The following is a 25,448-nucleotide window of genomic DNA, read 5'->3' on the forward strand; positions in this document are numbered from 1 at the left end:
TCACCATAGACCTGTGAGAGAGTTATTACTATCATCATCGTCACTTTTCTTACTGAAGAAACAGATGCTCAAAGAGGTTCAGGGACTTGCCCAAGATCACAAAACCCAGAAGCCATGGATTTGAGATTTAGATTCCCCTGATTCAAGGCCTCTGCTCATCCCATTAGATTATCTAATAGTTACTCAGGCCCAACCAACATCCACAATATACTTGACTCCTCTCTGTTTCTCAAATACCCCCGTCATGTCCATCAGCAATTCCTGGCACCTTTACCTCTAAAATCTAACCACTTGTCATCATCTCCATTGCTGCCACTCTGACCTAAGCCGCCATTGTTTCTTGCTTAGATTCCTGCAATTGCCTCCCAACTGTTGTTCTCCTTGCTTCTGCCCTTGTTCTCCCACCTTCTGTTTTCTACCCAGTGGCCAGAATAAAGCTTTTATTTTTTTTATTTTTTATTTATTTATTTTTTTTTTAAATTTTTTTTTTCAACGTTTATTTATTTTTGGGACAGAGAGAGACAGAGCATGAACGGGGGAGGGGCAGAGAGAGAGGGAGACACAGAATCGGAAACAGGCTCCAGGCTCTGAGCCATCAGCCCAGAGCCTGATGCGGGGCTCGAACTCACAGACCGCGAGATCATGACCTGGCTGAAGTCGGACGCTTAACCGACTGCGCCACCCAGGCGCCCCCAGAATAAAGCTTTTAAAACATAAATCATATCATAAAATATGTCATTTCTCCAGTAGCTTTCCATCTCCGAGTAAAAGCCTACAGTGACTTACAAATCCTTCCAAAGCCTGCCCCATGCTCTCCCACTTCCTTGACCTGTATCCTACATCTCTCCCTTGGCTCATTCTCTTCAACTACACTGGTCTCCTTCAAAGGGGCAACTCCTGCCTCAGGGCCCTTGCACTTGCTGTACCCTCTGCCTAGAATTCTCCTCCCTGTCATATTTGACTTTCTCCCTTCCTTTTTTTTAATTTTATTTTATTAAAAAAAATTTTTTTTTCAACGTTTATTTATTTTTGGGACAGAGAGAGACAGAGCATGAACGGGTGAGGGGCAGAGAGAGAGGGAGACACAGAATCAGAAACAGGCTCCAGGCTCTGAGCCATCAGCCCAGAGCCCGACGCGGGGCTCGAACTCACGGACCGCGAGGTCGTGACCTGGCTGAAGTCGGACGCTTAACCGACTGCGCCACCCAGGCGCCCCCCCTCTCCCTTCCTTCTTTTATGTCTCAGCTCGGGGAGTCCTTTCTGTCCATCCTTGCTAAACTGAAAAGCTCCGTTCAAACCATAATCCCCATCTCCCTTAACTCTCTGATTCTTTATAATCCCTTTTACTATTTTACTTGTTTATTGTTTGGCACCCCCCCCCCACACACACACCCTTTAGAATCTAAGTCCCATGAGGACAGGAACTTTTCTGTTCTTAGAACATGGTTTTCAGCTCCTAGAACACCACCTGGCACATAGTAGGTGCTCAATGAACAGAGGCAGATGACTAAAGAACAAAGCCTATTTGTTCAAAGACTAAGGAAACAGAAAGTCAAAGTCAGTCTTCTGAGGATGGGAAATCACTTTGTAAATTAAGAAGTGGCGTGGAAGTTTATTTCTTCCAGTTGGTTCTTTGAATTCTAAGCCTTAAGAACCACTTCTGAAATCCTTAACTAAATTGAGTGGACCCAAATGATCTTGGTTTATGCAATGCTGCCTTTTGGTAGGCCACCAACTACATAACTGATATTGCCAGGGAACCCTGTCTTGCCCTCCTTGGCTTCATTGGAAAGCCAGCAAGGACCCCTTCTCTTTTCTAAGGCACCCTTGCGTGCCTTTGGAGTTTTAGAGTTTTTATTCTGGGCAATGGGAGTGATGGTCGATGCTCTATCTGTGGTTGGGATTCTATACAGGGAAAGTCATTCAATTAAATCAAGCAGTATTGAATTCTTAATTGACACAAATGAGACAGACAGACAGCTGGAGGAGTGGGGGAGGGACAGGGAGCAGGTGCTCTGCATAATGGAGAAAGAGGAGGGGCAGAATATAAATTCAAACTGATGTTGGAGAAGCTCATCTGAGAATGTAGATTTTGTGTCACAAGAAAGGTAAGTTTTGCCACAGCTTGCTTTACATACAGCAGAATGGATCAGGTGGTAGCTTTGCCAAGGATAAGACAACAGGTTTCAAGTGCTCGTGCCATTTTGGCTGCCCCCATGGCCCAGTCTGCCTCTTTTCAGGTACTGTCATTTGTGAGAATCACTCTGGGTAAAACCTGGGTTTTGGTTTTTGGTTTTGTTTGTTTGTTTGTTTCAAAATAACCTCAGCAGATAATGTTTGAATAAAAGAGACCACTTTTTAAATTCCATTTCTCAAATACAGGGATCCTTAGTGCATGAGTTAGGAAGGTAAAGGAAAACCTGTTTCCAGATCTTCAAATGCCAGATATATGGGGCATTCCTGCAGAGAAGGCATGTCCCTAGACAACTCTGGAATTTCCTCTGAGAATGTTGGGGGCATTTTTCCTCTCAGCACCCTCTCGATCAGAGCTTTGACTCCCCAGCTTAGACAATTCTTCTCTGTATCCATGGGAATTGCTCCCATAATTAGCAGTGTCTCCTGCCTGGAACACAGACAAGTAAATGTTCAAACCTGGCAGCTGATCCTGGGAAGGAGAGCTGATTAAATCTTCCCTGTTGAGAGGCACCTCTTTGATTTATATGTGACACCTACATCCTCCACCTCAGGTTTGTCTGAGGGAAGCAGTTTCACCCACGTCTTCATAACCAGGGACCCTAATATTTAAAGACATTGAATCTTAAATGGAGACTACTGGTTTCTCAAGTCAACTGACTCAGGAAAATGCATAGGTGATTTTTCCTCTCTCCTCGCCCCTTCTCCACTAAACACCACCCTGCATTTGCTGTGATGAAAACTCCTGCTGCACAGGTATCATCAAATGCCAGGGGACTTGAGAAATAAAAGGAGCTCAGAACACCACTAAGTACACATAAGTATTAACTACAAATGGAAGAGTGAAGGAGTGGGCAAACTATTTCTTTAGAAGTTTTAGTAAGACAGGCTGGAACCGTCAGGCCGCAAAGTGAATACTCTTGGTGGTATTCCATTCCAGGAAAGCTTTCTACGGGAGGAGGTGGACTCTTATCTGGATGTAGCTAGGATTATGTGCTCCCATTCAAACATGTTCAGGAGAGACAATATCCATTTTCTCCTGACATCAAGGCAGCCTTTTAAGTTTATCCAGATTTATTTTGGTTAGTGCAATAAAAAAGCCAGGTTGGAGAGTTCTGCCTAACAAAAATAAAGCCATTGTATGTTTAAAATTTCCCACTGAAAGCCCGCTTTTAAAGCAGTTTGCTGCTCTCCAGCTCCAGCCAACTCGCAATACTTGCGTTCAGGCAGGTTGGCTGAGAACAAAGCAAATTTGCTTCGCACACAACAGCCTAAACCTACACTCTTAGGACAAAAGTTTTCCTTAGCAATGTTTTGTACATGGCTCTGGTTAAGGGCCATTCACTTACCTCCAACCTCTTTCTCCTAGGAGACAAAGGCACCTTTGGGCTGCGGTGACATGGGAGAGTTAGAATCAGATTTGTTATCGGCGTTGCAGCCTTCAATTTCAGTAAGAGGCTAAATGTGTCTATTCCGACTACAGGAAGGCAGTCTTTAGAACCCCTGGAGCACTTGGCCAATTATGCACCTGCAAATATACCATACAGGACATTTCAGGTTCCTAAGCACTTTGAAAACCGATGCTTAAACCGTCTCCAGGGATCCTATCACCCACCTCGAATAATAGCTGCTTTGGAATCTGTTGTTGGCACCAGAAAAAGAAAAGAATCCTCTGAAGTCATTCTAAAGCCATTTTTATTGTGCATTTTCAAACAAAGAACCTCACCAAAAGAACTCGTTACAAAATCAGGGTAGAAAGTCAAACTCATCTCCTCTAAGAGTCAATTACCCTGGCAATTTTGTGAAGGGATGGGAAATGAGTGGTAGGGGAGAGAATTGTGGCGAGAGGGTGGGAGTGGCTTTTAAAACCCCCTGGGTGAGGAGGGTGTTCCCACTGACTCTAAACTCTAACAATTACAACAGGAGGGCCTCTGTGACTTTCTGGCTATAAACTTTTTTTTTTTATGATTATTAACTGGGCGAAATCTAGAATATGTGGAATTTCAACCTCCGTTTGCTTCTTTCCGAGAAATTTGTTTCTGTACAGAGTACGATATAACCTAAGGCTCAGAATTTATATCGGCTACCGTGATGTTCCTTGCTGAAAAGCCACCTTCTTCCATGTCTTACTTCCAATAAGGAGGCAGATGCCCTACTTGCTGTTTATCTCAGGAAAGAAATACATGTGGGAAAAGAAGCAATTTTCTCCTCATTGCAATTAAATTAAGCCATGACCACCTGTTGTGGGATTATCCTGCCATCTGCTGGTCAAAAGAGAAATAACAGCAGACAAACGAGATGGATGAGGTAGACTGTCCCTCAGCTGATTGAAGGCTTTTGGCATAGCTAAAATCTTCCTTCTTTTAAGAGTATCACTCTCTTTTTATTATTGTGAGGTAGCAAAAATGGGATTCATATCAGGAATACTTATGGAGAGTCCAAGAAAGGCCGGTATAATCCTTTTTGAAAACAACTGGCAATATTTTATCAAGAGTGGGAGAACGTTCTTCACCTTGACTTCGTCATTCCACTCCTGGAAACCTGTTCTAAGGGATGAATTCAAAATTCAGAAGAAGCCGTGTGCGCAAAGCTGTTCATCACAAAGATCGTTTTATGTTGGAAAAAATGTTTAAAATATGCAACCCAAATATCTGCCAATTAGTAATTAGTCAAAACAATCCACTTGGAATATTCTGAAGCTGTTAAAAATAATTATATTAAAAAATTATGACTACACGATGAAGTGCTTATATTATAATACAACATGAAAAAAAAAGCAGATTGAAACCTAAGCATAGGGGTGCCTGGGTGGCCCAGTCGGTTAAGTGGCTGTCTCTTGATTTCGGCTCAGGTCATGATCTCACGGTTGGTGAATTCAAGCCCTGCGTCGGGTTCTGCACTGACAGCTCGGAGCCTGCTTGGGATTCTCTCTCTCTCTCTCTCTCTCTCTCTCTCTCCCCCTCTCCCCCTCTCTCTCTGCCCCTCCCCCACTCATGCTTTTTCTCTCTCACTCTCTCTCTCAAAATAAATAGATTAAACCTAAAATAAGAATCCTAAGCATGGAAAAAAAAAATTGGGGGGAGGGGGGGAAGCCACACCAAAATATTACTGGTAATTCTTTGTGAGGGCATAAGGGGCTAAATATTTTTTCCTAGGTTTTAGTCTTTTCCAAATTGATTTTTAACAAGTATATATTAGCTTGTGTAATGGAAGGAAAACTTGTTTCCCCTAAAAGATGCCAAGGTTCTTATTCATTCCTCATTTTACTAAAAAACATTTAAAACTCCCACAAATCCTGCCTGACCATCACAACTCACTTCAGCTCTATAGGGCTCTAGCCTTTTATCTGTCAATTGCTTCCCTCCCCTCCCAGGGTTGTTCAAGGATCAATCCAATAATGGATGTGAAAGTACTTTGAGGAATGTGATATTCCATATGATTTGTTATTAATAATTAATTTTGTCTACAGGTTCTCCCCAGTCTTATCCATTACCCTGGTTTCTTGTCTGAAATCAATAGGGAAAATACAAAACCTTTTATTTCCCCCCTCAGTCTTGGCAAAATAATACTTTGTAATCTTGGTAAAAGGCACCACTCTCCATTCAGGAATCCAAGTTCTATGGGTGCCTCCCTTGAGCTCTTGATTTGGCTATTCTAAATGTCTCCTGTCTGATCTCCCTGTCTGGGGTGTCTCTTCCTCCACGTTGTTCACACTAGTGGCAGCCAGAATGATCACTCTAAAATGCAAGGTTGGCCAAACCATTCCCCAGCTCAGAATCCTTCAGTGGCTCTCACTGCTTTATGGAGTTAAGTTTAAACCCCTAGTCTTGGCATCCAAGGTCTCCGTGTTGATCCTTCAAGTCTGATTTGTCAGGCTATTTCACATGTCTTTGATTTTGCTTGGGCTGTTCCCTCTGTCAGGAACGCCCTTTCTGGCTGTCTGCCTGATAAATCTGTCCCCATCTTTGGGAAGTCAGTTTAAGCATCAGCTTCTCTTGAGACCTTCCCTGAAACCCTGCCCCTTGATCGAACTGGCCATACCCTCCTTCCTACCAATGGCTCCCTTTCCCCACCATGCTTTAATAATGTCACTTATCATAGAGTTAGGTAATTTTTGATTTCCTTATCTGACTCCTTCACTAGATGAAAAGCTCCTTAGGAATTACAAATCTTGTACTAAGTGGCAAAGCTAGGACTCAAGCCCAGCTTTTCTAAAAGGAGGGAAAAAACCCAAACCCTGTAGTAGATATTATTATTATTCTTGCTCGTCCCAGATCCTCTCAGATCTCTTACCATTCCATCCCATCCCTCCTTTGGTTGCTGTTTGCTTTTGCTTCTAATAACCAGTACCTGAGGCTCTTCTAAGGAGGATGGTCCTCAGGCTACCAGAATGGCTTTGATCCTTCCCTCGTCTTCAGCAAATGACTAATTGGATGTGAGAGTTTGAATGAGAGCCCAGTTTACTTGTCTCCAGTAGAATTTATACTCCTGAGATCCCTGAGGGATTAAGCTGTGCTTTTTGCAACTGCCTGAAATCTCGTTCGCTCGGCTGCTGCTGCTGCTTCTTCCCTGTCCCACTTTCCCTACACCCTTACTGACTTGGAATATTTCTTTAAAAACATTTTTTTTAATGTTTATTTTTTGAGAGAGACAGAGACAGAATGCAAGTGGGTTAGGGGCAGAGAGAGAGAGGGAGACACAGAGTCCAAAGCAGGCTCCAGGTTCCAAACTGTCAGCACAGAGCCCGATGCGGGGCTCGAACTCACGAGCTGCGAGATCATGACCTGAGTCGAAGTCGGACGCTCAACCGACTGAGCCACCCAGGCACCCCGGAACATTTCTTTAATAAATCTCTTATCCAGGAATCCTTGTCTCACGGTCTCCTTCTGAGGCTCCCCCGGCATCCACCTAAGCCTGTTCTCAGTTCCTACTATATGCTAGAAACTCTGGGATGTTGTATAAAAGCTCGGTTATTTGTACCTCACAAACTCACTATGAATAAAGTGTATGTATTTAACTTTTTTACACCCGAATAACAGACTCAGAGAGGCTGGGTAATTTATCCAAAGTCACACGGCACTTGGAAGAGTCAGAGTTGAACCTAGTCCCTTTTACTCCAAAGGTGTGTCTGGGGCACCTGGGTGGCTCAATGTGGGAAGCGTCTGACTCTTGATTTGGGCTCAGGTCATGATCTCACAGTGAGATCGAGCCCCATAGTGGGCTCTGTGCTGGGCATAGAGCCTGCTTAAGATTCTCTCTCTCCCTCTCCTTATGCCCCTCCCCATCTCATGCTCTCTCTCTCTCTCTCTCTCTCTCTCTCTCTCAAAAGAAGAAAAAGAAAAAGAAAGAAAGAAAAAAGAAAAAAGAAATAAGAATAACTACCCTATAGGATTGGTTACACTATTACTACAACTGCTACTTATTCAACAGGTTATTCTCCAAAAGGCTGTTGATTAGTCCTCCTGTTCGTATGTGCATTATAATGCTCAACCACAGAGACTCAGGATGGGCAAAACACTAACAATGAACCACTCACATAAGCCCTGGATGCGACATACTAAGAAGGAGCCGCTGCTCAGATATCAATATTGTTATTTCCACGTGGGTAGATAAAAAATATTGACTTGTTCTCACAGTTCACAAGAGTAAATTCCTATTCCCCCTTGCGGCCATTCCTAGAATTACCACTGCCGCCTAAGTCCCGGACCTTACAGGACCAGACTTGTAAGAGTTCCTAGAGACCACATGGAACTCAGAGGCTACGGAGCTGGAGTCCCAAACCCCTACCTGTCAGAGAAGGTGCTAATGAATATTTTCAGAATTTCGAGAAAAAAAAAATCTAGCTAAAATCATTCAATTACCTGCGATGGGAAAAAATTTAACTCTTTTAATCCTCATAGCAATCCTGTCAGTAGGTATCCCGTTAGGATTCCCTTTTTACAGGTAAGGAAAAGGATTCACAGAGTAACTTGTCCAAGTAACAAATAGCAGAGATGGGTTTGAATCCGGGCAGTCTGGCTCCAGGGCCTTACATGTATCTACCCTGCTGTGTGGCTGCATTTTTTCTAGCCCTATTTCCCCAGCACCTTCTATGTGCCAGAACTCAAACTAAGGTCACACCACATGTCCTCACAACTGAGCTGCATTTTGCAAATGAAAAGGCTCAGACTCAAAGGGGCACAAGGAAGCTTTTGGCAGGGGTGGGGGGTAAAGAATGCATTCATTATCTGTTTGTGAAGATGGTTTGACAGGTGTATACAAATGTCAGAACTCAACAAATTGTTCTCTGTGCAGTTCATTATTTATCAGTTTTATCTCAATAAATCTGCTTTTAAAAACAGCATGGAGATATTAGGTTATAACCTTAGACTGGCAAGAATTAGAAAGCTAGGTAATGCTAAGTGTCTGCCAAAATGGGAAGAATATAGGGGCTCTACTGGGAATGTTAAATTAGTGCAGCCATTCTGGAGAGCAACTGTCACTACACGGTCACATTCATTTTGTCTATAGTCTAGGTCCCAGTAATTCTATTCCTGGGTCAATATTAAAAAGAGAAGAGGGGCGCCTGGGTGGCGCAGTCGGTTGAGCGTCCGACTTCAGCCAGGTCACAATCTCAATAAAAACCTTACAGATCTTTAAAATTTCCAGAATATGGGGCGCCTGGGTGGCGCAGTCGGTTAAGCGTCCGACTTCAGCCAGGTCACGATCTCGCGGTCCGTGAGTTCGAGCCCCGCGTCAGGCTCTGGGCTGATGGCTCGGAGCCTGGAGCCTGTTTCCGATTCTGTGTCTCCCTCTCTCTCTCTCTGCCCCTCCCCTGTTCATGCTCTGTCTCTCTCTGTCCCAAAAATAAATAAAAAACGTTGAAAAAAAAATAAAAATAAAAAGAGAAGAATCCCATCATAGTGAAACTGCACAAAATCGAAGAAGAGAAAATACAAAAAACGTACAGGTGAAGCAGACTTAAACTACCTGATATCAAGATTATAAAGCTATGGCAATTAAACAGTGTGGTATTATAAAGACATATAGACCAACAGAATAGAGTTTGGGAACAGAGGCACACGCATACAGCCAATTGGTTTTCAGCAAAAGCGCCGAAGAAAGGATGGTCTGTTTCAAAAAATGGTGTAGAAGCAACTGAGGTACATGAGGAGAAAAAACAAATTTAACCCTTACCTCATGTCATACAAAAAATAATAGTTTGAAATGGATCATAGACCTATGCATGAATGCTAAAACTTTTGCAAGAAAACAGAAACTCTTTGAAACCTTGGATGGAAAAAGTTTTCTTAAAACAAAACAAGAACATTAACTATAGAAGAAAAACCTGATAAATTAGACCTTAACGTTAAGATCTTCCGCGCCTCAAAAGACACCATTTAGAAAATGAAGGCAAGCTGCAAACTAGGGGGCAATACTTGTAATATATATTTCCGACAAGGGATCTGTATCCAGAATATGTAAAGAATTCATCAACTCAATAATAAGAAAACCCAATGAGAAATAGGCAAAAGATTTGTACAGACTCTTCAAGAGAAGATACAGGGACTTCTAATAAGCACATGACAAGGTGCTCAACGTTTATTAGGCATCAGGAAAATACAAATTAAAATTAAAATGAGGGGTGGGGCGCCTGGGTGGTTCAGTCGGTTAAGAGTCCCATTTCAGTTCAGGTCATGATCTCACGTTTCATGAGTTCGAGCCCCATGTCGGGCTCTGTGCTGACAGCTCGGATTCTGTGTCTCCCCCTCTCTCTCTGCCCCTCCCGGACTCGTGGTCTGTCTCTGTCAAAAATAAATAATAAATAAAACATAAAAAAATTTAAAATGAGGGGTGCCTGGGTGGCTCTGTCCATATAGCATTCAACTCTTGATCTCAGGATTATAAGTTTGAGCCCCACCCTGGGTATATAGATTACCTTTAAAAAAGAAAAGTGGGAATGCAAGCTGGTGCAGCCACTCTGGAAAACAGTATGGAGGTTCCTCAAAAAACTAAAAATAGAACTACCCTACGACCCAGCAATTGCACCACTAGGCATTTATCCATGGGATACGGGTGTGCTGTTTCGAAGGGACACATGCACCCCCGTGTTTATAGCCGCACTATCAACAATAGCCAAAGTATGGAAAGAGCCCGAATGTCCATTGATGGATGGATGGATGGATAAAGAAGATGTGGGATATATATACAATGGAGTATTACTCGGCAATCAAAAAGAATGAAATCTTGCCATTTGCAGCTACGTGGATGGAACTGGAGGGTATTATGCTAAGTGAAATTAGTCAGAGAAAGACACAAATCATATGACTTCACTCATATGAGGACTTTAAGAGGCAAAGCAGATGAACACAAGGGAAGGGAAACAAAAATAATATAAAAACAGGGAGGGGGACAAAACAGAAGAGACTCTTAAAGATGGAGAACAAACAGAGGGTTACTGGAGGGGTTGTGGGAGGGGGGATGGGCTAAATGGGGAAGGGGCACTAAGGAGTCTACTCCTGAAATCACTGTTGCACTATATGCTAACTAACTTGGATGTAAATTTAAAAAAATAAAAAAGAAAATTAAAAAAAAGAAAAGAAAATCTTTTTTTTTTTTCAACGTTTTTTATTCCCCAAAGAAAATCTTTTAAAAAATTAAAATGAGATGGGGCGCCTGGGTGGCGCAGTCGGCTAAGCGTCCGACTTCAGCCAGGTCACGATCTCGCGGTCCGTGAGTTCGAGCCCCGCGTCGGGCTCTGGGCTGATGGCTCGGAGCCTGGAGCCTGTTTCCAATGCTGTGTCTCCCTCTCTCTCTGCCCTTCCCCCGTTCATGCTCTGTCTCTCTCTGTCCCAAAAATAAATAAAAAACGTTGAAAAAAAATTAAAATGAGAAATCTGTATACATCCATCAGATAGCTATAATTTAAACAGAACAATAATACCAAGTGTTGGTGAGGAAATCGAACAACTAAAACCTTCAAATGCCACGTGGGATTGTAAAGTGGTACCTACAAGTATTTTGGAAAACAGCTCTATAGTTTCTTGTAAAATGAAACATACGCTTAACTTATGACCCAGCAATTCCACTCCTAGATGTTTACCTGAGATAAATAAAAGCATATGTCTATAAAAAGTCTTGTATATGAATGTTTACAGCATAAACCTAGACCCAAATTGGAAATAACCCAAATGTCCATCAGCAGGTAAATGGATAAATGAATTGTGGTATAATAAAACGAAACACTACCCAGCAACAAACGAAACTGATTTCTGCAGTAATATGGATGACTCTCAAAAACATTATGCTAATGAGGGAAGCTAGACAAAAATGAGTCATACTATATTATTCCCTTTACATGAAATTTTAGAACAGGCAACCCTATGTAACATCAAGCATATCAGTGATTTCCTGGGAGTGGAGAGATTAACAATAAAGGAGAATGAGAGAATTTGGGGACTAATATAATTGTTCCATATCTTGGTTGGGGTGTTTTATTTTATTTTATTTTATTTTATTTTATTCTCTCTTCTTTACCTTTCTCTTTTTTTTTTTTCTCTTCTTTTCTTTTCTTTTCTTTTCTTTATTTTAAAGAGCCCCAGTGGGGGGAAGGAGCAAAGAAAAAGAGAGAGAATCTTAAACAGGCTCCATGCTCAGCACGAGCCCAACAACACCCCCAACTGTATACTTTAAATGGGTGTGTTTTATTATATGAAAATTAAAACAGTACATTTGATTTCAAAAATAGAAGGATAGGGGCGCCTGGGTGGCTCAGTCGGTTAAGCATCCGGCTTCAGCTCAGGTCACAATCTCACGATCTCGCGGTCCGTGAGTTGGAGCCCCGCGTCGGGCTCTGGGCTGACGGCTCGGAGCCTGGAGCCTGCTTCCGATTCTGTGTCTCCCCCTCTCTCTGCCCCTCCCCCGTTCATGCTGTGTCTCTCGCTGTCTCAAAAATAAATAAACGTTACAAAAAAATTAAAAAAAAATAGAAGGATAGAAAGGAAACAAAAGGAATAAAAGGGTATAAGGGAAGAGGAAAGAGGAAAGGGAGAAGCAGCATCACTCAGGCTCAGAAAGGGAAAGCGATTTACTTAAGGTCATACAGCTAATGAACTGTGGATTTGAGATCCCAACCTAGATCTAACTGACTTCAAATCTCGTCCACTCCTTCCACTCTCTTCCACTGCTCCCATCAGCAAATGTGGTTTGATTGTAGTTCACAGGGTTTGAAAAGGAAAAAACAACCCGAAGGGGGCTTTAGTGGTTTTCAAACAAACAGAACCATTGGTTGGGTTTTATTATTTTTTTAAATATTTTTCTTAACGTTTATTTATTATTAAGAGACAGAGAGTGAACAGGGGAGGGGCAGAGAGAGAGGGAGACACGGAAGCAGAAGCAAGCTCCAGGCTCTGAGCTGTCAGCACAGAGCCAACGCGGGGCTTGAACTCACAAACCGCGAGATCATGACCTGAGCCGAAGCCGGACACTTAACCGACCGAGCCACCCAGGCGCCCCCATTGGTTGGGTTTTAATCCCTCATTTCTCTGGACAGTGATTTGCCCAGTGTCGCATAGCTGGTAAATAACAGACTGGGATAATAACTCTGCTTCTGTGTTCTGATGATTTCTCCATGGGACACTGTTTCTTCTACTTCACTCCTTCATTTTTCTCTGTCTCAAAGAGTTAAGAAAAGCAGCTCACAGAGTTAAGGAATAGCAAAGAAGAATAAGAAAAAAGATGGAAAAGCAATAGTGAAAGGAGTGTTGCAAACAACAAAAATAAGAGGTGATAAGAGCAAGCAATTGGACTCAAATGGTTAAGAAAGGCTTTCTGGAGGAAAGCCTTCGATGGAAACCTGGAAAGACAGCCATAGGAGGTTTGTGAGCAAGAGAGTTTAGTTACCAGGGAGCAGGTGGACTTCACAGGAATATGGCTTGGGAGGCACCCCACCATCCCATTCAGAGTTTTTTCCTTTGGAAACCTGCCAACGTCAAAATGTTATCATCAGAGCCTTAATTTTTTAGGTGGAGATCATGTCTCCAGGAGAATGCAGAGTTCAGTCCTTGGCTCTTCTATCATTTGATAACTGGTGTCTACTTAGTGGTGATGCAGGGCATGAAGAGGTCTGGGGTGAGCAGTACTACCCTGGCCAGCCCCTGTGTGTGGACTTCTCAGGACCACAAAGACAGGACCTGTGATGCTTGGAGCCTGGGGATTGCCAACAATGAGAACGGACCCTTCATTGATCACTTACAGTAGTACTTAGTGCTAAAACAAACTAACCCACAAAACAAGTTTCTTTCTTGCTAACATAAAATCCAAAACAAGTGTCCCTGATTGACATGTGACCTTCCTTTTAGCAGTGATTCAATAACCCAGGCTCCGTCCACCTCATGGCTCTGCCCATCTTCACTGCATGGCTCCCAAAGTGCCCAGGCTCTTCAAACCACAGGAAGAAGAAAGGGCATGGAGAGGATGATTTGGCAGACAGAGTATGTCTGTTCACATCCCATCGGCTAGAACTCTGTCACATGGCCACACCTAACAGCTAGGGAACATGGGAAATGTAGTCTGGCTGCCTGCTTGTTCAGGAAGAGGAGGAAATAGACTCAGGTGGGACACAGGCTGAGGGAACATTGCCTACAGCACCTAACAAATAAAATAAATTACCATGATTGAACAACTGCTTTACGCCAAAGATGGTGCTGGGCACTTTATTTAATTAACTTGGTCCTCTGAAACACCTCTGCAAAGTAGGTGTAATATAGAGGGGATGATAGGGGTGCCTGGGTGGCTCAGTCACTCTCTCTTTCTCTCTCTCAAAATAAATAAGCTTCAAAAAAAAACCTTAAAGCAAAGCAAAACAAAACAACATAAAACAAAACAAAACTAAGCTAAACTAAATCTCAGAGCTGTTGGGCGGCTTGCCCAAAATCACATTGTAAAAACAAGATTTGGAGTGCTTGGGTGGCTCAGTTGATTAAGAGTTAGACTCTTGGTTTCGTCTCAGGTCATGATCTCACAGTTCATGAGTTCGAGCCCCGACTCAGTTCATGAGTTTGAGCTCTGCATCAGGCTCTGTGCTGTCAGCTTGGGATTCTCCCTCTCTCTGCCCCGCCCCTGCTCCTGCTCGAGCAGGGCTCGTGCTCTCTCTCTTAAAATAAATAAACATGGGGGGGGGGGGGGGGGAAGAATCATTATTTTAAAATAAAAAATAAAATAAAATAGAAACAAGATTTGAACCCAGGTCTTCAAATGCTAAGACCAGTTCTGGTACCAGAATTATCATTTTCCAACAGGATGACCTTCAGTAGGTAATTTAACCCACAGATAATTTAACCTCATACTCATAAGTAAAATGAGTATAATCAAAGCCTTCTCTCCATAGGTAAGTAAGTAAAGGCATTAAATACTAATAAAGCATTTGGTGCAGTGATTGGCACTCAGTAAACGTGAACTATTGATTAGGGGATTTAAGTTCTTTTATACCATTTGATTAAAGTTCTCTGACATGCCAGTGTTTTTTTCATATGTAAATGGAAATAATAATATCTCCTTTGCTGTTTTTTTAAAGTTTATTTATTTTTAATTTTTTTTTTAACGTTTATTTATTTCTGAGACAGAGAGAGACAGAGCATGAATGGGGGAGGGCCAGAGAGAGGGAGACACAGAATCTGAAACAGGCTCCAGGCTCCGAGCCATCAGCCCAGAGCCCGACGCGGGGCTCGAACTCACGGACCGTGAGATCGTGACCTGAGCTGAAGTCGGACGCTTAACCGACTGAGCCACCCAGGCACCCCTTTAAAGTTTATTTTTGAGAGAGAGAGAGAGACGGAGACAGAGGGAGAGAGAGAGAGAGAGAGAACACGTGCACGTGGGGGTGGGGCAGAGAGCAAGGGAGAGAGAGAATCTCAAGCAGGGTCCGTGCTGCCAGCACAGAGCCCCACCTGGGGCTCCCTCTCATGCACTGTGATGTCATGACCTGAGCTGAAATCAAGAGTTGGATGCTTAACCAAGTGAGTCACCCAGGGGCCCCGTCTTTGCTGTTTTTTTTTTTTTTTTTTTTTTTTTTTTAATTTTTAAGTAATCTCTACACCCAATGTGGGGCTCAAACTTACAACCTGGAGGTCCAGAGTCACATACTCGAGCACCTAGATGGCTCAGTCGGTTGAGTACCCAACTTCGGCTCAGGTGATGGTCTTGTGGCCCATGAGCTTGAGCCCTACATCGGGCTTGTCCTCAGCCTGTCAATGCAGAGCCCAGTTCAAATCCTCTGTTCCTCTTCCCCTGCCCCTTCCCTGCTGTACTCTCACTCTCAAAAAAAAAAAAGAAAGAAAAGAAAAAGAAAAAAAAGAGTCACCTCCTCTGCTGATTGAGCCAGCCAGGCGTCCCTCATTTGTGTGTGTGTGTTGTTTTTAATAATTAAATGAGTTAAAGCCTTTAAAGCCTCTAGTAAAGTGCTTAGCGTGTGGTAAATGGGAGGAAGGAACAGAGATTGCCTTTTAAGAAATACCAAACTAAAGTCATATTTTTTTTCCTCCAAAAAATTCGCTGTTGTGTAGGTGCCCATTTGTTGACTGACAAATGAGCAGATGCCAACATCACTGTAATGTACAGCATAATAAATTCCATTTTTCGTTTTTTTAAATTTCATTTTTCTAAAACACATTGCTTTTTAGGCAATCAGAACACTTGCCTGTCCCTAGTCAGGCTTTCTAGCTTCTTAGTTGGGGATCGGTAAATCATTTTCTTTTTGCCATAGTGTCCCTACAAAGGCTGTGGGGATTAGTCAAGACTCTCCTTTGAGATCCTGAAAGAAGGAAAGTGGCTCTATGACTGTGGTCATAGGAACAGTCAGTTACTTCTGAGTCTCCCTACCTCTTCAATTCTTAGGACACGTACTTAGGGCACACACAATTTTTTTTACTTAGGAGTTTGTGGCTTTTTTTTTTTTTTAGATTCGTAGCTTCATTTTAGAAAGTTTGTCAAATATTTAAAAAATACAAAGAATCACTGTTAATATTTTGTTGTCTATCATTTGGGGTTTTTTTCCTATATGTATAAAATTGTAAAAATAAATTAATCTTATACTGTATTACACTTGCTTAAGACATTATATCATAAATATTTCCCCATGTTCTTAATAGTTTTCCCAAACAAAATTTTGTGTCTGCATAATATATCATCATACAGCTAGCTATACCATAATGCATTAAAATTTTTTTAATGTTTTATTTTATTTTTGAGAGAGAGAGAGAGAGAGAGAGAACACAAGTGGGGGATGGGCAGAGAGGGAGACAGAATCTGAAGGAGGCTCCAGGCTCTAAGCTGTCAGCACAGAGCCTGACGTGGGGCTGGAACCCAGGAACCTCGAGATCATGACCTGAGCCGAAGTCTGATGCTTAACTGACTGGGCTACCCAGGCACCCCCATATTGCATTTTTTGCATCACTGGTGTATATTTAAGTTTGACCAATTTCCCACCAACAAAATAATGCTGTGGGGTATAGTTGTACATAATTTCTTATTCTTATTCCTAATTTTCTCTTTAACATAAATTCAGTGGTATTCTGGAGCCTATTTGTACTGGCTCCTGAGAGCCAGCTGTGGGCATTGCTTCACAACTACACATTTATGTTAGTAGCTTCAAATTGGCCATTGTGGGAACATTCATATCACAAAATCAGTAAAGGCTACAAATCAAGGGCTGCTCTCCCTGCCCTTGTCAGTTGTTATTTTCCAGTATCCTAGTGTATAAATTCCTCAAAGTAGTATTTCAGAAGCAAAGAATGTGCGCATTTCATACACATTTTAAACATTTTGTTATTACCTTATTGCCCTCCAGAAAGGTGAGGCATTTCTACTGGCAACTTATGAGAATGAAGCAGAGTTGGTGTTTTAGTCAGCTTCCAGTGGAAGTGCAGATTTTAAGAGCAGAAATCAATGAAACAGACAATAGAAAAACAATATAAATCGTTGATTAAGCCAAAACCTACTTCAAGAGTATCGGCAAAATTGATAAATCTCTAGCCAGACTGATCAGGAAAAAAAAAAAAAAAAGAGAAAAGACATAAATTACTAATATCTGGACTGAGACATTTCAGGGACTTGACTCTAGATACCACAGGCATTAAAGTAACAATAAGGGAGGGGCGCCTGGGTGGCTCAGTCAAGCGGTTAAGTGGTTAAGCGTCAGACTCTTAGGTCATGATCTCGAGGTTCCTGAGTTTGAACCCTGCATTGGGCTCTGCACTGACAGTGTGAAGCCTGCTTGGGGTTTTCTCTCCCTCTCTCTGCTCTTTCCCTGCTCGTTCTCTCTCTCAAAATACATAAATAAACTTAAAAAAATAATAAGGGTATAGTATGAACAACTTTATGCCAGTAAATTAGATGCCAACAACCTAGATGAAACGGACAAATTCCTTGAAAGACACAAACGACCAAAGTTCATTCAAGAAGAAATAGATAACCGGAATAGCTGTGTATCTCAGTAATGCAATGTTGGTTTAACATCAATCACTAGACCAAATAGACCAAAACAACAAAAACAACAAAAAGCATATGATCATCTCAATAGCTACAGAAAAGGCATTTGACAAAATCCAAAATACATTCATAATCAAAACTCTCAGCAAACTAGGAAGAGAAGGGACTTTAGCCTGATAAAGGACATCTAGGAAAATCCCACAGAGAACATCATATATAATGAGGAAAAATTGAATGCTTCCCCCTAAGATTGAGAATAAGGCAAAAATGTTTTATTTTTTTTTAAATTTTTTTTTCAACGTTTATTTATTTTTGGGACAGAGAGAGACAGAGCATAAACGGGGGAGGGGCAGAGAGAGAGGGAGACACAGAATCGGAAACAGGCTCCAGGCTCTGAGCCATCAGCCCAGAGCCCGACGCGGGGCTCGAACTCACGGACCGCGAGATCGTGACCTGGCTGAAGTCGGACGCTCAACCGACTGCGCCACCCAGGAGCCCCAAGGCAAAAATGTTTTAAAATTTAATATTGTTCCAGAGATTCTAGCCAATGCAATAAGCAAGAAAAACAAATGAGACACATACAGATCAGAAAGGAATAGATAAACCTATCTTTATTTGCAGAGGACAAGATTGTCTATATGGAAAATTCTAAGGAATCTACAAAAACAGCTATTAGAACTAGTAAGTAAATTAAGCAAAATAGCAGAGTACATGGTCAATATATAAAAATCAATTGTATTCTTAAAAAAATCAATTGTATTCTTAAAAAAAAAGTAACACACAATTGGTCATTGAAATTTAAGAAACAATGCCATTGACAACATTATTCAGAATATTAAATTCTTTTTTTTTTTATTTTTTTTTTCAACGTTTTTTATTTATTTTTGGGACAGAGAGAGACAGAGCATGAACAGGGGAGGGGCAGAGAGAGAGGGAGGCACAGAATCGGAAACAGGCTCCAGGCTCTGAGCCATCAGCCCAGAGCCCGACGCGGGGCTCGAACTCCCGGACCGCGAGATCGTGACCTGGCTGAAGTCGGACGCTTAACCGACTGCGCCACCCAGGCGCCCCCAGAATATTAAATTCTTTTTTTTTTTTTTTTTTTTTTTTTTAGCGTTTATTTATTTTTGAGACAGAGAGAGACAAAGCATGAACGGGGGAGGGTCAAGGAGAGGGAGACACAGAATCCGAAACAGGCTCCAGGCTCTGAGCTGTCAGCACAGAGCCCGATGCGGGGCTCGAACTCACGGACCGCGAGATCATGACCTGAGCCGAAGTCGGCGGCTTAACCAACTGAGCCACCCAGGCGCCCCAGAATATTAAATTCTTAAGGATGAAGTCAACAAAAGATATAAAACACTGACGTCTACAGAATTAAACAAAACCTCAACAGATGAAGATACACTGTGTTCATGAATTGGAAATATCAATATTGTTAAAATATTAATGCTCCTCAAATTAAGTCATAGATCTAATGCAATCTCAATAAAAACCTTACAGATCTTTAAAATTTCCAGAATATGGGGCGCCTGGGTGGCACAGTCGGTTAAGCGTCCGACTTCAGCCAGGTCACGATCTCGCGGTCCGGGAGTTCGAGCCCCGCGTCAGGCTCTGGGCTGATGGCTCAGAGCCTGGAGCCTGTTTCCGATTCTGTGTCTCCCTCTCTCTCTGCCCCTCCCCCGTTCATGCTCTGTCTCTCTCTGTCCCCAAAATAAATAAACGTTGAAAAAAAAAATTAAAATTTCCAGAATAACCATCACCTGGGTTTGAAATTATGGAAGTCATAAAGTAGTAAATGTTAGGAGCAGAGAATTCCAAGATAGATGGACCTGAATTGAATCCTAACTCTGTCTCTTCCTAACTGTGGGCCCTTGAGTAAATTATTTAATTTCTCATTGTTTAGGTTTTCTCATGTTGTTAGGTACAATTTTCATTAAAATTATGGGTTTCCCTGGGGCATCTGGGTGGCTCAGGCAGTTAAACGTCTGACTTCGGCTTAGGTCATGATCTCATGGTTCATGGGTTCAAGCCCCACATCGGGCTCTGTGCTGACAGCTCAGAGCCTGGAGCCTGTTTCGGATTCTGTGTGTGTGTCTCTCTCTCTCTCTGTCCCTGCCCTGCTCGCACTCTGTCTCTCTCTCTCAAAAATAAATAAAACATTAAAAAAAAAACTTAAAAAAATTATGGGTCTCCCTTAAAACACAACTTTGTGACCACTAGACAGGTAAAACAACAACAACAAAACTTTTCGGATAGGAAAACATGAAACAAAATTAAAACTTGAGAAATGAATTGTAATTTCACCAAAATTAAAAACTTCTGCTCTTCAAATAAAATGTCAAGTCTCAGATTGGAATAGTCCCAATACGTGTATCTGACAAAGGTCTTGTACCAGAATATACAACAAATCCTTTACAATCGACAGCTTAATTTTTAAAATAGGGCAGCAGATTTGAACAGATGAAAGAAAATATCAGAATAACTGCGAAGCCCATGAAAAGATATTCAGCATCACTAGTCATTAGAGAAATGCAAATTAAAACCACAAAAGGAAACCTCTTCCCACTCACTAGAATGACTAAAGCCAAAAAGACTAATAATACCTAAGATACCTGGAACTTTCATACATTGCTGGTCATAGTGTAAAATGTATTTTGAGAAGCAGTAATTTTTTGTTTTAATTAAAGGTTCTGTTTTGTTTTGTTCTTTGAGAGAGGGAGAGAAAACACAAGCAGGCTCTCGTCTAGAGCCTGCCGCCGGGCTTGAACCCACAAACTCTGCGATCATGACCTGAGCCTAAGTCAAGGGTCAGGTGCTTAACCGACTGAGCCACCTGGGCACCCCTGGAAAAAAAATTTTTTTTATGCAGTTAAACGTACACCCACTCTGTGACACAGCAATGCCACTTCTATATATGAACCCAAGACAAAGAAAAATTTTTCCACACAAAGATCCTACATGAATATTCCTCTTAGCCCAAGACTGGGTGGAAAAGTGCCCATCAACACATGAATGGATTAAATCAATTGTGATATATTCACTCAATGGAGTACTTACTCTGCAGCAAGAGGGAATGAACCACTGATAACACGCAACAGCATGGGTGGATCTGCACAGACATGATGCTGCACAAAAAGAAGTCAGACACAAAAGAGCACCGGCCGTTCCGATTCCATGTGTACAAGTTCTCGTACAGGCAACACTACTTCGTGGTGACAAAAATCAGAATAGTGGCTGTCTCTGACATTGAGGGAGATTGAGAAAGGAACACGAGGGAATTCTCTGGGTTATGCAAATGTTCTAGATCTCGAGAGTGTTATGGACTTCACCAGTGTGTTTGTCAAAAGTCATTCAACTGTCCAAAGTGTGTGCCTTTTACTGTAAATCAAACCTCAGTATGGTTGATATAAATACACATGTGGAATTTCCTCTTGGTCTGTCAGCCTGCGGTGGAGTTTAGGAAGGGAACCCCCCCCCCCCCCCCCCCCCCCGCCCAGACAGCTCACAATAGGGCTGTTTACAGTCAATGACCTGCCACCCACAGGCAGCTCCTGAGCAACCCCCCACCCCCACCCCCACCCAGGTGTGCCCCTAGCCTCTATCTGGCTCCTTCCTGGTGTCTCCAGGGCTTTGCCTGCTGGTCTCAGGACCAGAGGAAACTCTGGCACGCAACAGACATGGAGGGCCCTCTACGGAGACACACAGGGGCTGGCTTTGCAGTCAGAGACTTGGGGTTCCAATCCTAACAGCGGGGTCCGATCCTGACAGTGGGCTTCCTTCAGAAGTGGGTGACCTTGGCTAACCGACTTAACCTCTTTGACGCGCAGTGCTCCAGAAAGGCAAGGAGGATTTGTCTTTGTATCGTCAGTGCCCAGAACATTCATGTCTTCTGCATGAACTCATGCCCAGTGCTGGGACAGAAAGTCTGTCCTGAGTACTCGTAAAGTAAAAGTGCTAGTTATGTGCTCTCCTGGAGGCAATAGTTGTTAACATTTTAGGGGGTCACAAACACCTTTCAAAATCTGCTGAAATCCCTGTACCCTCTCCTTCCAGAAAAATACCAATATATATGCTGTTTTACATATGCATATAATTTCCATATTCCTGGGAAGCTTAATGGACCCCGAGTTAAGATCTTCTGGTTCTGGAGGGTCTCACCTAGCTCTGCAGTTCTATCAAGCATTCTTGCAACTTGGCTACCCTTTGCTCTACACCTAATCTCTGTCAGAGCCTCGATTCATATAACCCTTTGAGGATGGTTTGCAGATGACGAAAATGAGACTGAGTGGCCAAATGACTTGCCCAAGACCACAGAGCTAGTCTTGGCTGGTGTTAAGTTTTTACTTCAGTCTCGTGCCTTCTGATTCCAACCCTCTACTCACGCCTCCAGGTGAGAATTTAATCCCCTTCGAGGGCTCTCTGAAGCCCATGGAAATAGTCTGATTACTGTAAAGCTGGTCGTGATGGTAGGAATGAGTGACTCCAGGCCCATCACAAGTACAGCCCTCAGGCCCAGTTCAAGTATGTGTCATCTGCCCCTCAATTTCTCAATTTGGCCCACAGCCTGGGCAGTGGGTGTGGAGCAGAAGAAGGAAAGAGAAACAGGAAATTATTTAGAATAAGAAGTTTCAGACTGAGTCACACACATGAAGTATAACTCAGAGAGAGGCGCTGGGGTGGGAGGGGAAAAAAGAGAGGGCTCTATCCTCTCCCTGGGGGGCAAAGATGCTTGGATGGATGGCCCTCTCTCCAGGCTTTGGGCGTGGCTCCCTCTACTTAAAAGGGTGGTGGGGACAGGGAGAAAGAGAGACAACTGAGGGGCTCTGGGAGGAGGGAATGGACAGTAGTCAACAAGCGTTAAGTACTTTAAGTAATTCGCATGTGTCAGGCCCTGGGCTATATGCTTCTGATGCATTACCTCATTTTATCTTCACCAAGGAGAAGACACCACTGTCGATCCCCACTTTAAAGATGAGAAAAATCAAGGCAGAGAAGTTAAAGGACTTGCCCAAAGTCACACAGATAAGCGGTCAAAATTGGATTCTAACCCAGTACTGCCTGTATGTCAAGCAAACAGTTAAACAACAAAAACCAGGATAGCCTAACCCCAGAGTCTGCACTTAACCAGAACACTAGACGTTTTGGTTGCTGTTTGCTCGTAACTGAGAAGCTTGTAACTGGGAAGAAACTTTACACACCAGCTTTTAATGCTCACAATAGCCCTTGGACAGTTGGCAGTTGAGGGAACCTCAGAGCAGTGCAGTGACTTGCCCAAGGTCACACGGCAGGTCGGTGTTGGGGCTAGAGTATGATTACAGGTCTGACTCCACATCCAGTGCTGTTCCCACTACTAACTCGCTGCTGCTTTCACAGATGAGTTGGGCAGGAGTCAAGGCAGGAGGGAACAGGTGGGGACCCACTGCATGGGCCTGGGGGCTGGGGGTGGAGGGATAGCCCACGAAGCCCTCTTGCTCACCTCACAGGGTCTTTCTCTCATGGAGACACAGCCTTAGCGCCAACCTTTTGCCTGCTTCTGTAGCTACCTGCCCTGGGGGTGAGCAGGGGAGCTCATTTAGACTTCTCTCCTATTACTGTTGAGTCATTTCTCCCCTGAGTCCCTTGGAGGTAGTGGGAACCCCCTCAAGACATAGAAGCTACTCAGAAGACCTCAGTCAAAGTGGAAGAACTTTCCAACCGTGCAGGGACTGCCTTGTGATGTGGTGGGGTCTCCGTCACTGGGGGTATTTGAGCAGAACAGGATAACCATCTATGGGAGATTCCTGTAGTGGGCGGAGCTTGGGTCTAGGTCTTCGAGAGCCCTTTTGACTGTGAGATTCTGTGAGTCACTGTGGGATGAAGTTCAGCCTATGCATCAGGGTGGTATACTATGAGATCTGGGGCCAAATAGACCTGGGTTCAAAACCTGACTCAGTCATCTCCTTGCTGGGGGACTGTGGGCAAGTTTTCTCTCTTAGCCTCATAAGACGGAAATTTCAATACCTACCTCATGAGATTGCTTTGAGTACGGGTTTCCTCCACTATCCGAAAGTACGAATGTTTCTATGAAAGCTTCTGTAAGCCAAAGTGACATGTAAAGTGAAGAAACAATTAACGTTAATGTATATGGAATTTTTTTTTTTTAGCTTTCCCAGACCCCAAAAATAACCTCTTAGGCTTCTCTGATACTGTAGGACCCATCTTGCTAACGGATACACAGAACAAACCGAAATCAAGCACAGATGTTCACAGACCCAGTTCAAAGCTATGGTAGCTTGTGGCAGCCTGGCTAGCTCAGTTGGTAGAGCACGCAATCTTGATCTTGGAGTCCTGAGTTCAAGGCCCAGCTGGGTGTAGAGCTTATGTAAAAAAAAGAAAAAACAACCTATAGTGGGTTGATGCTGAGTGTAGCTCCCCTGGGAGGAGTTTGGTGGGGCTGCTTTGGGGTGAGCACTGCCTCTATAAGAGCTCACTGCAAACAAACACTCAGTACTATTTATTTTCACTTTTCGCCTTTTTCGAATCGGTGAAAATCCTCTTTTGAAAAATGGGGGTAGCTGCCTGTGTATGTCGTGCTCCGTGTAAAGAAGGAACTCAATAAATCGTTCCTACTATTACGGCCATTAAATGAATGGCCAAATCACAGATTGGCAGGTCCTTTGGCAGTCTTTTATGAGGGCTGGGTCAGAGAAATCCAAGCGTTAACCAAAGTACCAAATGTTTGGATACCTAACATATGTAGGAAACCACCCTTTTTTCCGAGGCTGCCTGTCTTAGAAACAAGCATGGAGAACATGGTACATAAAGGGGGTAAAATGCAAGAAACGCTCAGGGACTTTGATGTCGGTGCCAACAGTTGAGAATTGTGGGTCCCTGACTCAAGAGGAGACACATAGGCTATCTAAACAGTCCCCGGCTGGGAACAAAAATCTCCTGTAAGATCCTGACAAATCTCATTAGTTCTCTGTGTGAAGCCCAGGCAATGGGGAACTCACTACCTTCTGAGACCATCTGTAGGAAACTCCCCACATTTCCCAGCGTGTTCTCCGTTGTTTTGCCAGCTGGGAACTGGAACTAACAACTACATCCTCTAATTGAGAGCCGACCCCATATCATAGGAACGTTTATGATCACATGGCTGGCTGAGGGGAAGAGTGATGACCCGGCAGATCTGTGGAACATTTAGACTTTGAACATTCTCAGAAGCACAGAGGTGGGACAGCACACTCTGTTGAGAGAGTTTCAGAATCACACAGACTCCGATTTGAGTTCTGCTCTGCCACTCACCCGTGTCCTTGGGCAAACTACTTAACCTCCAAGCCCCAATTTTCCCATGTATGAATCGGAACTGATCATATCTCCTTCACATGAGGAGGGAAGAGTGACTTTGGAATTTAGGGACATAATGGATTCACAGTTTGTTCCCCCCAAGCCAGGTTATTTCTATCAGTGGGCTTTGCCCAGGGAGTCAGCACCTCAGAGAAGGAAATTCCTGGCTGAGATGCTGCTGGTGGGGAACTGTGTTTCTGGAATCCACTGAGGTCCTGGGGAGCTGTCTTGACTTTGGGAACATTAGAACAAGCTTAATGGTACAAGCTACACTTTTCATTTCCTAAACGTATGCATATTCATTTGCTCATTGATCTTCAGGTGACATGGTGAGATGGACATGAATTATATCCCATTTAGCAAGTGGGGAAACTGAGGCTCAGAGAGGCGAGTTATTTTGTGCTTTAGAGTTTAGCTGCTAAGTAAACACCTATGGGCTCCCATCCCACCCATCACCAATTCCT

The 25,448-nt window shown here is 43.1% G+C and overlaps 1 long non-coding RNA gene across 2 annotated transcripts; it reads right to left on the reverse strand.

Moving 5' to 3' along the window:
• Positions 1-2,336: 2,336 nt before the first annotated feature.
• Positions 2,337-24,954, reverse strand: LOC125172735 (uncharacterized). Of its 2 annotated transcripts, XR_007154819.1 has the most exons (4): positions 24,654-24,954; positions 23,663-23,730; positions 3,543-3,721; positions 2,337-2,623 (listed from the first exon to the last, which is right to left on the reverse strand). It is a non-coding gene; the product is annotated as an uncharacterized LOC125172735 (long non-coding RNA). The 2 variants fall into 2 exon arrangements; XR_007154818.1 differs by lacking the exons at positions 2,337-2,623; positions 3,543-3,721 and adding an exon at positions 21,296-23,206.
• Between the last annotated feature and the right edge of the window lie 494 nt (positions 24,955-25,448).

This window comes from Prionailurus viverrinus, chromosome C1, assembly GCF_022837055.1.
Source record: "Prionailurus viverrinus isolate Anna chromosome C1, UM_Priviv_1.0, whole genome shotgun sequence".
NCBI lineage: Eukaryota > Metazoa > Chordata > Mammalia > Carnivora > Felidae > Prionailurus > Prionailurus viverrinus.